The following is a 13,427-nucleotide window of genomic DNA, read 5'->3' on the forward strand; positions in this document are numbered from 1 at the left end:
AAGTGCTTATATTTAGGCCATAGAAAACAGACAGCAATGTGTGCTTCATGTTCAGGTTTTACCAGGCGCTTGCACAGGAGCCGGCTTACCACGAGACTCTTCAGTGCATGCGCCAAGCCAGTGGCGTAGCCAGAAGGCAATTTTTGGGTGGGCCAACAGGTTGGATGGGTGGGCACTAGAGTTGCCAACGTTTTGAAAGAGAAAAAAAAACAGTCACCTAATGAACCCATGCTTTGTCCGTACCCCACCCCATGCTCTACCTCTACCTCACTTCCAATTGCTTCAATGAGGGTATCAGTGGAGGTTTCAGTGGCCAGTTGAGAGCTAAGGGAAGTACAAGAGACTACACTATTCTTCATCCATCATTGAGACACAGTCCTCCAACACACATATGGTATTGAAGCCAAATACATTCCGCATCCAGAGAACCTCCTGGCCCTCCACCAACAATAGATGCAGAGCAGAGCAAGGACATTTCCCTATAAAGCTCACCATACAAAGACATTTTGGTAATCTCAATAATAGACATATTGCAAAGTAATTTAAAAAATCTATAAACAAAAAGAATCTAGAGCAAATCTACCATGCCAGCACTAACTTCCAAAACAAGGATCCTACCTATGAAAAGGTAGTGCCCTAAATATCACAGTGGAACCCTAAAATAGTGATACATCTATCGAGAAAACTGAACAAGCCAAATGACTACAGAATGCTACATAGAATCTTCATGGTGACAGAATACATCAGGGTCACACACACACAAAACAAATGCCAAATACACAAACTCTATAAAAATAAATTAAACTGAAACCCCAAGAAGCCAGACCCTGCATGTAGTACAACATTAGAGAAACAAGAAAGGCATTTCCTCCTGTGCAAAGACAGCACATGCCAGAGATGGTGTTTGGGGGGGGGGGGGGAGGGAGGTGCAAATAAGGCAATTGTGCTTGGCTTATTTGCCCCAAGCCTGCCAGAAGCTGAAGAAGGTGCAGCCTGGTAATGGGCTTTGGGGTCCTCTCCCACATTCCTTCCCTGGGCCCCAGCCATATCTGACATATACCAAATCTGGCATATTCTAATCACAAAATAGAAAATAATTTTTTGTACCTTTTTGTTGTCTGGTCATTTTATTTTTCAAATCATATCGGTCCCAGTCTCTGGTTTCTGCTGCGCTCTGTCTTTCCTGTCCATTTGACATTTCTTCCGTCTCCATGTCACCATCTATCTTCCATCTCTGTGTCCACACATTTCCTTGTCCAGCATCTCCCCTGTGTTCATATCCCCACATCCATCATCATTACTTTCTGCACCCATGTACCCCATGCCCAGCATCTCCCTTCTGTGTTCCTCTTCTCCCCCTTGTCTGGTATCTCCCCTTTGTGTCCATTGTATCTCTATTCCTGTATCTCCCCCCCCCCCCAACCATTGTATCTCTATTCCCATATCTCCCTCCCCACCCCGTGTTGGGCATTGCCCCTCTGTGCCCATATGCCATCCCAATACAGCATCTCACCTGTGTCCCTGTCCCCATGCTCCCACCCAATGCCCATCTCCCTTCTGTTTCTCTATACCTCTCTAGGACCCATTTCTCCTTCCCTCTCATCAGTGTGTCCCTCTCCTCTCTGACCCCACCCCAACCAGCTCCTCTCTTCCCTGAATGTCACTCGATTCAGTCCCCAAAGGGCCCCTTCTGTTGTGGCAATAATAGTAGCAGAGGCTCTTGGAATGTTGTACACCAATGCCAGCTCTCCAAAACTTCCACGATTATCATAACAGCCAACACAGTGGGCCTGATTATCTCTAGTTACATAAATATCATACAATCCTCTTTCAATTTCATCATCTCCCTCATCAATGACGTGTTCCTAAGGTGTTACTCTGTGCTCAAACATGGCATCCAGAACCTCAGAGAGCTGCTCCTGATCAAGGTTTTTGAAGAGAAGAATATCTTTACAGGCATGATAGGTATCCTGAAGTCTGCATCGTTGCTCATCTGTTTTTGGATGAACCACCCTGGTTCTGTCTCTCCCTCCTCTTCATCTGGGTTAAAGGCTTCAGCACAAACTGAAACTCTTCTGCTGAATCTGTTGATAACTGGTGGTTCAAAGTCGGAATCATCGTCGTCCTCGTCCCTTTCTTCTCCATCGCTGTTGGATTCTGTCTGCATGGGCTCGGTATCGAAGTTCACCCCCTCCGTAAGAGTTTTGAGGCCTCTCCCTGTGCCATTGTGCTCCCGGTTCTCCTTTAGACGCATGAAATACTAAATAGCAAAGTCCACCAGTTCTGCGGGTCGCTGACGCCGCACCTCCACCGTGTAGCCCTGCAACAAGTCTGTCAACCCGTGCGAAATCCGGGATCTCGATATCCATCGTCCCCTCCGGTTTACCCCGATTCCCTCCAAACGCTCGCTCAGTCACACGTGCACACTCGCCAACGGAAGGGAGACGTAAACCTCGTCGAAACAAATTAAAAAAAAAAATAAAACAAGGATTTAAATGCTATAATAAAATAAACAAAAAACAAAATAAAGCTTTCTTCTCCCCCCTCCCCCAACCCTGAGAACCGGCTGCCCGAGAGCTAGAGAGAGAGAGACCGTCCTGCCCCTCGGCCCGACGCTGGCACTATAAACAAGGGGAGGGAAGGGAAGAGGTGCTGCGCTGGACAAGCAGGAGGTTGGAAGGAAGGAAGAGATGGGATGTTTTGGCTGGAAGGATGTATGCTTCTGGGTCGGCCTGAAACAAAACTGGGTGGGCCTGGGCCCACTCAGGCCCACCCGTAGCTACGCCCCTGCGCCAAGCACAATCCTTCCGCCAAACTCCCTAATGCTCAACGCTATGAGCTCACCTATATTTGCAACTCATTAGCGTTGAGCAATAAGACATTGTTCTGCACTGTTCCAGCGTATTTTTACAGCACTATTCGGAATAGCGCTGGAGTTTTGAGCATCAGGGCCCTAGAAACAGGACTGTTATGTGTTAGAGCTGGGGTAAGCAGCAGAACTCTATACTATCACCTCACACTAGGGATGGACTGTCATGTCAACAACATATCCTAAGTTGCAGCATGTTATTACCACTGGAAACAAGCAGAAACAAACATTCTGTGTATCATCATTCAGCGGTAATAGTGCGCAGTATTTGGTAATAGTGCACATTCTTTCCTGATAAAGGAACTACTACACGTGTGCAAACCATTGTGCATGCACAAACTTGGGAAAAGAGTGCACACTGCTTTCAAAGAGTGTGCACTATTATCAGAAACTGACAAAATGGCCAGAAAAACCTGAATAAAACATAAATTCCCATAAATGACAAAAGAAAACCCCAAACTTTTCTGGCTGCCCTTCCATACCTCACACAGCCCTGCAACACCCCCTGCCATTCCAAAGCTGGACCAGTCCCTGAAGAGAAAGAATCCAAATTTCCAACTTCACCGACTACAGACATTGCAGAATGCAACAGTTTGTTTTCTCTATAAAGCTCACAGGTCTGATGGCTTCCGATCAAATATCGATCTTGGTTTAAAATTCTTTGCCTTACCCACAAAACAATTCACTCTGGCTCTCCTGCCTTTCTTTCTTCTCTTATTATTCCTTACACTGTTTCTCGTTCTCTTCGATCATTCGATTTTCATCATTTGGTTCTTCCTTCTCCGAAGCAGGCCCATTATGAATCTACCCATCACACTGCATTTTACTTTCTTGCACCTAAACTTTGAACGACCTTCCTTCAGTATTGCATTCTGAGCTGTTCTTCTCTCGCTTTAAATTCCTTTTAGAAACTCACTTTTTTTCTCTTGCTTTTGGTTTTTCACCTCCTCGTACTTAAGTGCGGGTTGTTCGCCACTGGTCACCTGTGCAGTTGGCTATCTGTTTGTGTGTTTGTTCTTGTATGAGTGTTCTGTCCTATAGATTATGGAGTTCTTTCTCTGTTTTTATTTTATTTTTATTGTAAACCGCTGTGATCTTTTGTGGTAGTGGCGGTATATCAAAACTTTTAATAAACAGAATCATGATGGAGAGTGATATTTTATGTATGTATGTCTGTATTTAATAAAACTTCTGTACTGTATTATCTACCAATCTTAGGGCCCTGTTTACGAAGCCGCTCTAGAGGAACGTTAGAATTTTTGGCGCGCGCTATGTAGGCGTCCACAATATTCTTATGGGAGCCTACACAGATAGCACGTGCTAAGTTTGTGCATGCACTAAAAACGCTAGTGCACCTTAGTAAACAGGGCCCTTTGTGGTCTACAAATGACATACATACAGTGCTATACTCACTGCTTTCTCTTGGAGACTCATCTGCACCCAGTTCATTTCGAATGTCTGCCCACAGCCTTTCCCCCCTCATCTTTTCACAGTCTGGGACAGCTTGAGACCAGCAAAGAGCTGCCAGTGTCAGGGTAATGACTGAGAGGACTGACCCCTGGATTCTGTATGTCGTCTACAGTTGGGTGAACAATTTTGAGCGTGGATCGCAGAGCAACGTATTAATTAGCTAATTAGGCAATAACAATCAATTATTGGTGTTAACAAACAATTAATTGTTAGTAAATTTCATAGCGTGCAACCCCAAAGGGGGGGTGGTCATGGGAGGAGCATGGGTAGGTTGGGACGTTCCCAGAAATTAGACACGATGTTATGGAATACCTGAATTTCTGTGCCTAATGACCATCAGTTGGCTGTCAGCATTTACACCAGCCTTTGGCTGCTATAAATGCTCACACCCGAAGTTAGGCACAAACTGCCAGATTCTATATATCATACCTTAATTTCTGCAAGGACATCAAAGCACATTCTATAACAATGTGCGTAACTTAATTGGTCAACTAGCTAATTGGCACTAATTGGATGTTAACAAGCAATTATCAACACTAATTGGCATTAATTAAAGATTTATGTGACAACTCGCTAAGCATAAGTACATAAGTACATAAGTAATGTCACACTGGGAAAAGACCAAGGGTCCATCGAGCCCAGCATCCTGTCCACGACAGCGGCCAATCCAGGCCAAGGGCACCTGGCAAGCTTCCCAAATGTACAAAAATTGTATACATGTTATTCCTGGAATTGTGGATTTTTCCCAAGTCCATTTAGTAGTGGTTTAAGGAATTGTCCTTTAGGAAACCGTCTAACCCCTTTTTAAACTCTGCTAAGCTAACCACCTTCACCACGTTCTCCGACAATGAATTCCAGAGTTTAATTATGCGTTGGGTGAAGAAAACTTTTCTCCGATTTAAATTTACTACACTGTAATTTCATCGCAAGCCCCCTAGTCCTAGTATTTTTGGAAAGCGTGAACAGACACTTCACATCCACCTGTTCCACTCCACTCATTATTTTATATACCTCTATCATGTCTCCCCTCAGCCGTCTCTTCTCCAAGCTGAAAAGCCCTAGCCTCCTTAGTCTTTCTTCATAGAGAAGTCGTCCCATCCCTGCTATCATTTTAGTTGCCCTTCGCTGCACCTTTTCCAATTCTACTATACCTTTCTTGAGATGTGGCGACCAGAATTGAACACAATACTCAAGGTGCGGTCGCACCATGGAGTGATACAACGGCATTATAACATCCTCACACCTGTTTTCCATACCTTTCCTAATAATACCCAACATTCTATTCGCTTTCCTAGCCGCAGCAGCACACTGAGCAGAAGGTTTCAGTGTATTATCGACGACGACACCCAGATCCCTTTCTTGGTCCGTAACTCCTAATGTGGAACCTTGCATGACGTAGCTATAATTCGGGTTCTTTTTTCCCACATGCATCACCTTGCACTTGCTCACATTAAACGTCATCTGCCATTTAGCCGCCCAGTATCCCAGTCTCGTAAGGTCCTTCTGTAATTTTTCTGTAACACGGTGCAAGTAAATTCTAAGTCGCATAGATGAAAAGGGGGCAGGGAGTGGGCATTTTGAAAATCTATGTGTGTTATTATAGTATACACCTGCTCTGCGCCTTTTAGGTATCGGGATTTACGCCAAATAAAACATGGTGTAAATTGCCATGACTAAATGTGGTCATGTGGAGAGGCGCTTGGCGTATTCTATATATCACGTGGAAATTTAAGCCTATTCTATAAAAATTATGCGTACTTTAGAGAATACTCCTAGGCCTATTTTTTTACCGTGCAGAATTTTCAGGCATCATATACACAATCTAGCTCAAAATGTGTACTAAGCTAGTATTCTGTAAAGGGCGTTCTATGCAGCGCGCCCTGGCATGCATCATTTCAGGGCCTATCACTGGGCGCCATTTAACAGAATCTAGTCCATAAGAGCCAGGCATCTAGTTCCCTGCTCCTGCCTTCAGCTGTGCTTCTGCCTTGTTCCATGAGATAAATTCTGTAATGACAGGCACTGCTGAAGACACAGAACCCTCTACAACTGGAAAGAAAAAAACTAAACCAGATAACTGAGAGATATTAAATCAAGTGTTGCTCCATCTGCAAACATGCCAACCAAGAACACTGTAAGAAAATATACTAGAAGAGGATAAACACCTAATATATAATCAGAGTTACTTCTATTTCAGAAAATCACACAATAGCAATTATTCCGGACACGTTTCTAGGGGATGATTGTACCTCTTATTAGTCTTTTGATTCTTCTGACTAGCTGTACCAATGAAAAGCACAATGCCTCAAATAAAGATATATATTATTATTTATTAGAACATATAAAAATATGTGTGGCTAATGCAAAGCAAGTTTGCAGTAAACAACATGTCCTTGGATGAAGTCATCATCCACGGTATGCCAAGCAGTAATTTTCCTTTGCAGAAAAGCTGGTTTCTGATGGTTACAGATGTATTCAGGCCACCGGCTGTAGAATCCATATTAGTTATAAAAGAATGGCTCTGGCTTGTATAGGCCTCAGACCAGCAAAGGTGAGACAGCAGGAAAATACCCCTACAACACTCACAGGCCGCGGTAAGCCAACTGCGCAGAAACCATACCACTGGAACAGCGCAGAAACCTAGCTCACCAATGCTCAAAGGAAATGACATTCAAATTATATGTGCTATAAAAGCGAAAGCAAGGGGGAACGTGCTTGGCGCATGCGCAGAAGAGTTTCGCAGTAAGCTCAGCTCCTGTGTGCATGCGCCTGGCAAACCCAAACATGAAGCACATACTGGTGCCTGTGTTTTCTGTGTCTTTAAATATATGTGTTTCAATGTTTTTTTAAACATGGAATGCTTATAGTTAAACGCAAGAAACAGGTACCAATGTGCGCTTTCACTTTTGGGTTTGCTCTGACTCACAAACATTCGTCTCTTACTACCAGCACTTAGGGGCTTGCATGGGCTTCCTTCTGCTTCCAAATTACATACAAACCGGCAGATTTTAAAGAAAGAATCATGAGAAATCCTCTCTTCAAACACCTTAATGACTGCTCTGAACTGGCATTATTGTTTTCAGCAGTAAGGTGGCTTTGTTTTGTTCTCTGAGCAGGGCCGTGCCGATGCGGTAAGCGAGGTAAGCGCCACAGGGGGGGCGCCCACCTCTGGAGGGCGCCGCCGCAGTGCTTACCCTCGCCCCGGCGCCCCAGCCCAATCGTGGACTTCGGACGTCCCTGCTGCCCTCACAAGCGTAGCGCTTTTGCGAGGCAGCTCGGGCTCTCCCTCCTTCCTTCCTTAGTTCCCGCTCTGGCTCCCCGATCAGAAGCCCCCCCCCCCGCGTGTTTTAACCTTTACGCGATGTCAATCAATGAAGAACGCACAACAGACTCGTTTCCAGCTTCTCTCTTCACACAGTGTCCCGCCTTCAGCGTCAGCGATGATGCATTTCCTGTTCCCGAGAGGGCGGGACACTGTGTGAAGAGAGAAGCTGGAAACGAGTCTGTTGTGCGTTCTTCATTGATTGACATCGCGTAAAGGTTAAAACACGCGGGGGGGGGGGGGGGGGCTGCTGATCGGGGAGCCAGAGCGGGAACCAAGGAAGGAAGGAGGGAGAGCCAGAGCTGCCTCGCAAAAACGCTGCAGCCTGCCACATGTAGGGGGGAGGGCAGGGGAGAGGAGAATTGTTGGCCATGTATGGATGCAGGGCAGGGAGAGAGAAGAAATCACTGGACAGGAGGGGAGAGGGCAGAGCAGGGGAGAGAATTGCTGACAGGCATGGATGGGAGGGCATGGATGGGAGGGCAGCAGCAGGGCCCAGGGAGAGGACAAATTGCTGGAAGGGGAGGGGAGAGAGGAGGATTGCTAGCTATGGATGCAGCAGGGAAGGGCAGAGAGGGACAAGGATGGACATGGGGGCCCAGGGAGAGTACAATTTGCTGGAAATGGAGGGGAGGGGAGAGAGGAGGATTGCTGGCTATGGATGGAGGAGGGAAGGGCAGAGAGAGACAAGGATGGACATGGGGGCCCAGGGAGAGGACAAATTGCTGGAAATGGAGGGGAGGAGGATTGCTGGCTATGGATGGAGGAGGAGGGAAGGGCAGAGAGGGACAAGGATGGACATGGGGGCCCAGGGCGAGGACAAATTGCTGGAAATGGAGGGGAGGAGGATTGCTGGCTATGGATGGAGGAGGAGGGAAGCGCAGAGAGGGACAAGGATGGACAAGGGGGCCCAGGGAGAGGACAATTTGCTGGAAATGGAGGGGAGGGGAGAGAGGAGGATTGCTGGCTATGGATGGAGGAGGGAAGGGCAGAGAGGAACAAGGATGGACATGGGGGCCCAGGGAGAGGACAAATTGCTGGAAATGGAGGGGAGGGGAGGGGAGGGAGGAGGATTGCTGGCTATGGATGGAGGAGGGAAGGGCAGAGAGGGACAAGAATGGACATGGATGGGAGGGCAGGACCCAGGGAGAGAGAAGAAATTGCTGGAAATGGATATAGAGCAAGAAATGAAGAAGAAAGGAGGAAAGTAAAGAAATAAATGGAAAGGAAGCCCTGGAAATGGAGTTAAGAGGACAGATAGCAGCAGACTCAGATACTGGGCCAGCATGATCAGAAAAAGAAAGTCACCAGACAACAAAGGTAAAAAAAAATCATTTTATTTTCATTTTAGCGTTTGGAATATGTCCACTTTGAGAATTTACATCTGCTATCTTATTTTGCAATGTATAGCAATTTGTTTCTAAGAATATTGCTGACAGTTCCTGTCAGTGTGGCAAGTGGTGAGCGATCATTTTCACGGGGGGGGGGGGGGGGCGCCAACTGATAGTCTGCAGGGGGGCGCCAGAGACCCTAGGCACGGCCCTGTCTTTGAGCATGGGGAGGGAATAGAAAATGACCTCATTAACATCTGTTTGACTGCATTAGCATGCTATTTGTACCAATCTTTAGCGCACTTGTCTCCAATGCTAGAGCCTCTGAGCATTCTGCACTCACAAATGCGGATGCTAGTTTGGTGCTAATCATCTTTAGTGCCCACGTTTGGTTCTGAGCATCGGCCTGTTGGTTTTGAATTTATATCCCAAAGCAGTGTGGGATTTGCAGTGCCTAAATTCAGTGCTGCTTTATGCCATAATGCACCAGGATGGGTTGGCCAGAAATCCAAGACTGCCCCAAAATTCCCAGCCTCAAAAGGTAAAATTAGTCCTTACCTGATAATTTTCTTTCCATTAATCCCAACAGATCAATCCAGAGACTTGTGGGTTATGGCCCTCTACCAGCAGGTGGAGATAGAGAGAACTTCAGAGGTTTACTATATGTGGCCATGTGCAGCCACCTTAACTTCAGTATTGTTGATACCAAAGCAGTGGATGACAAAAGAGGAAGTCCTCTCCTGCCCGAATAAAGCCCATGTGAGCTCCTCAACCTCTCCTGTGGGAGGGTAACAGAAGGTTTCCTTTATGTTTGATTTGTTTTGTTTTTTTACCTTCCAAAGCATCCCACAGATCAATCCAGAGACTTGTGGGATGTACCAAAGCAGTCCTCAAGTGGGGCAGGGTACTACAACCTCAGTAGACTGGAGCAATGCTCCACAGGCCGCGGTTACATGCACTGCCACGTCAAATCTGGAATGCCTAGTGCTGCCACGCCAAGCCTGAAAAGCCTGGCAAGGGAAGGACAGCAGATCAAGTGGGCGATCTACAAAAGCCATCCACAGCAGGACAGAGGACCAAGTGGCCAAACTGCAAAGGGCAGCCACGAAAGCCAGACGGAACTCGGAAAAGAAAGTCAACTGCGCTCTGGAAGAAAGCGCTGCTAACCGCAATGGGAGAGACTGTCCCATACAGAGGCCAGCTGAAGAAATTGCCTCTCTCAGCCAACGGCCACTGCAGTTCATGAAGCCAGATCCCTTTTCTTGTGACCAGCCACAGGACAGCATGAAGGTATGCCGGGAGGCATTTCTGCTCAGCAGGTCAGGAATCTGATGATCCTACCACAGTGTGGGTGTTTCGTAAGGAGTCACCACCTTCCTTATATACCTAAGGCTCTCCAGGTTCTGAATATGTCTGCTTCTGATCCTGCCACCGCTGCATCTGCTAATCTTAAAATGGTGAGCACTAGAAGACCGCTACAGTCTTTAGCAGTGAATAAGGCTATCTAGGAAGTCACTTCTGTTCAGTGGGTCATCCCAGGCACTGCCCTACTACGCAGAGGCATAGCTAGGTGGGGTGCTACAGATACCGGGGTAGCTGAGGCTATTATGCAAAGGTGTGGCCAGTATCAGTGTGCAAAGAGAGAGAAGGGCAATCTTTAGTACAATAGAGATCTGATAACTGTTCCAGTCATGCAAGAACTGCGCTTGGCCACGCAAGCAGTAAGAGAGAATGAAATAAAATATGCCCCACTAGAAACCTATCTGAGCCCACAGTTTCTAATAGGATGGATAAAACTAGCCTTGAACCTGTAACCTTCAGGCTGAAAGGCCAGCCACTCTCCTAAATAAAACTAGTTTGATGTAAACAGTACACACAGAGCAAATGCCACCAGGGCAGCACAGAGGGTGCAGGATTACCATGGAAACCAAGAGAAAACTGAGAGGCCTGCACTAGCCTCAAAATGTAACATTTCTCACAGAAACATGGAGTCAACAGCCCTAAGCCTGACTAACTAAACAAACTGTACTGCCATGCTCTGAGAAAGGGAAAGAGTGAAAAACCTTGAGTAGGATCCCTAATCCTGATCCCTTTCTCCCCTCCATTAATGATGTACACACACCCTGAACCTCCTCAAGAAGGGTCCAGAAATATTCTTAGTGTTAATCACCTAGTGAAGCACAGGCATCTCTACCAGAAGACTTTCAGATAGTCAGTACTTTCCAAGCTGCAGCTTAAGGCTCTCGCTGCCACAGAACAACTTCAATGGTTTAATGGGTCTCCAACCTCACCTTGCCCCTGGAAAGTTGCGGGAGACTCAAAGTTGTAGGAGACCCGAGGACTCCCACAGGAGTCTGTAAACCGCACCAGGCCTCCGTTCTCAGAAGCCCTTAATATGAAGAAACTGGGAGTGATCCACCCCAGTTTCCCAGTCACATTTCTGAAAAGCCTACATATAAAACTGCCTGAATCGCAAGCAAATCAGACCCCAGGGGAGCGCTGGGGCTTCAGCATTGCCATGTGGAGCGGCAAGAAAGATGGCGCTCTCAAGCGCGCATGCACATCCAACAACTGCCCTGCGTCCACCAAAACGAGCCGGGAGGGAGCACACCGCTCCACGGAGTTGGGCTGTACATTAGATCTCCAGAATGGGAAACTGCAGCAGCCCAGTGACTCCCACACTGGCAGCCGCTTTTGCTCTGCCCCACCGGCACAGATAGAATGACAACTACTCACCCCCTCTGGAATCACTGTCACATGCCAAGTCGGTCCACACACCATTTAGCCAGAACTGCAAACTGGCATGAGCTTGCCGCGCTGGACAAATCAGACTGAGATTTTTTTTTTTTAACTGTGCTCAAACGACATTATTTATTTATTTTTTTAAGGCAGGAGAGGACGCCGGAGCAAAAGAAATCTCAGACTCCTTTTAAAGTCAGGAGATTGAGAACCACAAACCCCAGTCAGGCAGAGAGGAGGGGTTGAAGGGGGAGGAAGGGAGGGACCTGGCACCACCAGGTGTGCACCCAAGTCCCAGGACACCTCCGACCCCAGAAGCTCGACTAGACCCAGGGGACCAGGCCAGGAGCCAATCAATCCAGGGCTGCACAGATATTGTAACGGGTCCGTCCACTCCTACATTATGACCATCCACCTGCTAGATAGAGAGAATACTGAAGTTAAGGTGGCTGCACATGATCACATATAGTAAACCTCTGAAGTTCTCTTTATCTCCACCTGCTGGTAGAGGGACATAACCCACAAGTCTCTGAATTGATCTGTGGGATGCTATGGAATGGGTAATTTGGCATCTCTGCAAATGTAGCTGAGTCCATCTATCAGTTTTGTGCGTATGTAACTGAAACAATCAACTGTACGGCTGGTCAAGATAACAAATGGAAGAAACAGGGAACAACCCCAGAGGTGGGGCAGAAATACCCAGGAAAAAGAAACTACTACGGTAAGATTACCAGAATAAGACACAGCTAGGAAAAGGCTGGCTACAGCCAGATTCTCAAGAGGCAGAATAGCTCCACCTGGAAGACAGATGCTGTCTAACCTAAAGGTCACACAGGGAGTGAGATTAGTGTAGGAAAATCAGGAATAAACTAGTGTGCTTGAGGATAGCACAGCTTATTAGATCGGCCTCACAGACTGCATGCTCTTTTGGGTACGGATTATTATACTTGAATTCTTAAAATGCTGTAGACTGCTTTCAGCATTATTTGGAAGGGGGGGGGGAGTTAACATTTTAAATTAGTTATTAGCCATACCTTGAGTATTATGTGCAATTCTGGTCACTGGAAAAGATTCTGAGAAGGGCAACCAAAATGATTAAGGGGATGGAAGGACTCTCATATGAGGAAAGGCTAAAGAGATTAGGTCTCTTCAGTTTGGAGAGAAGACCGAGGGGAAATTTTATTGAAGTCTATAAAATCCTGAATAGAGTGGAATGGGTAAAGATTAATCGTTTACTCTTTCTAAAAATACAAAGACTAAGGGCACTCCATGAAGTTACGTGGAGGGGTGCCCAAGTTTTCCTGAGGACATCCTTGCAGGACGTCCAGGTGAAGAGGCGGGGAAACCTGTATTATCGAAACAAGATGGGCGTCCATCTTTCGTTTCAATAATACGGTCGGGGACGCCCAAATCGCAAAATGTAGGTCAACCTTAGAGATGGTCGTCTTCGATTTTCGCCGATAATAGAAACCGAGGATGTCCATCTCAGAAATGACCAAATCCAAGCCATTTGGTCATGGGAGAAGCCAGCATTCGTAGTGTACTGGTCCCCCTGACATGCCAGGACACCAACCGGGCACCCTAGGGGGCACTACAGTGGACTTCAGAAATTGCTCCCAGGTGCATAGCTCCCTTATCTTGGGTGCAGAGCCCCCAAAACCCACTCCCCACAACTGTACACCACTACCATAGGGGG

General features: G+C 46.8%; 1 protein-coding gene and 1 pseudogene across 1 annotated transcript in view; both read right to left on the bottom strand.

The window, feature by feature from the left end:
- Positions 1-13,427, bottom strand: part of TSC22D3 (TSC22 domain family member 3) — a 205,332-nt gene that overhangs the window by 22,143 nt on the left and 169,762 nt on the right. The gene's annotated exons all lie outside the window — the stretch shown is intronic.
- The window catches only part of LOC115474341, a 32,442-nt pseudogene that overhangs the window by 5,805 nt on the left and 13,210 nt on the right, over positions 1-13,427 (bottom strand).

Source organism: Microcaecilia unicolor, chromosome 7 (genome assembly GCF_901765095.1).
Source record: "Microcaecilia unicolor chromosome 7, aMicUni1.1, whole genome shotgun sequence".
Taxonomy (NCBI): domain Eukaryota; kingdom Metazoa; phylum Chordata; class Amphibia; order Gymnophiona; family Siphonopidae; genus Microcaecilia; species Microcaecilia unicolor.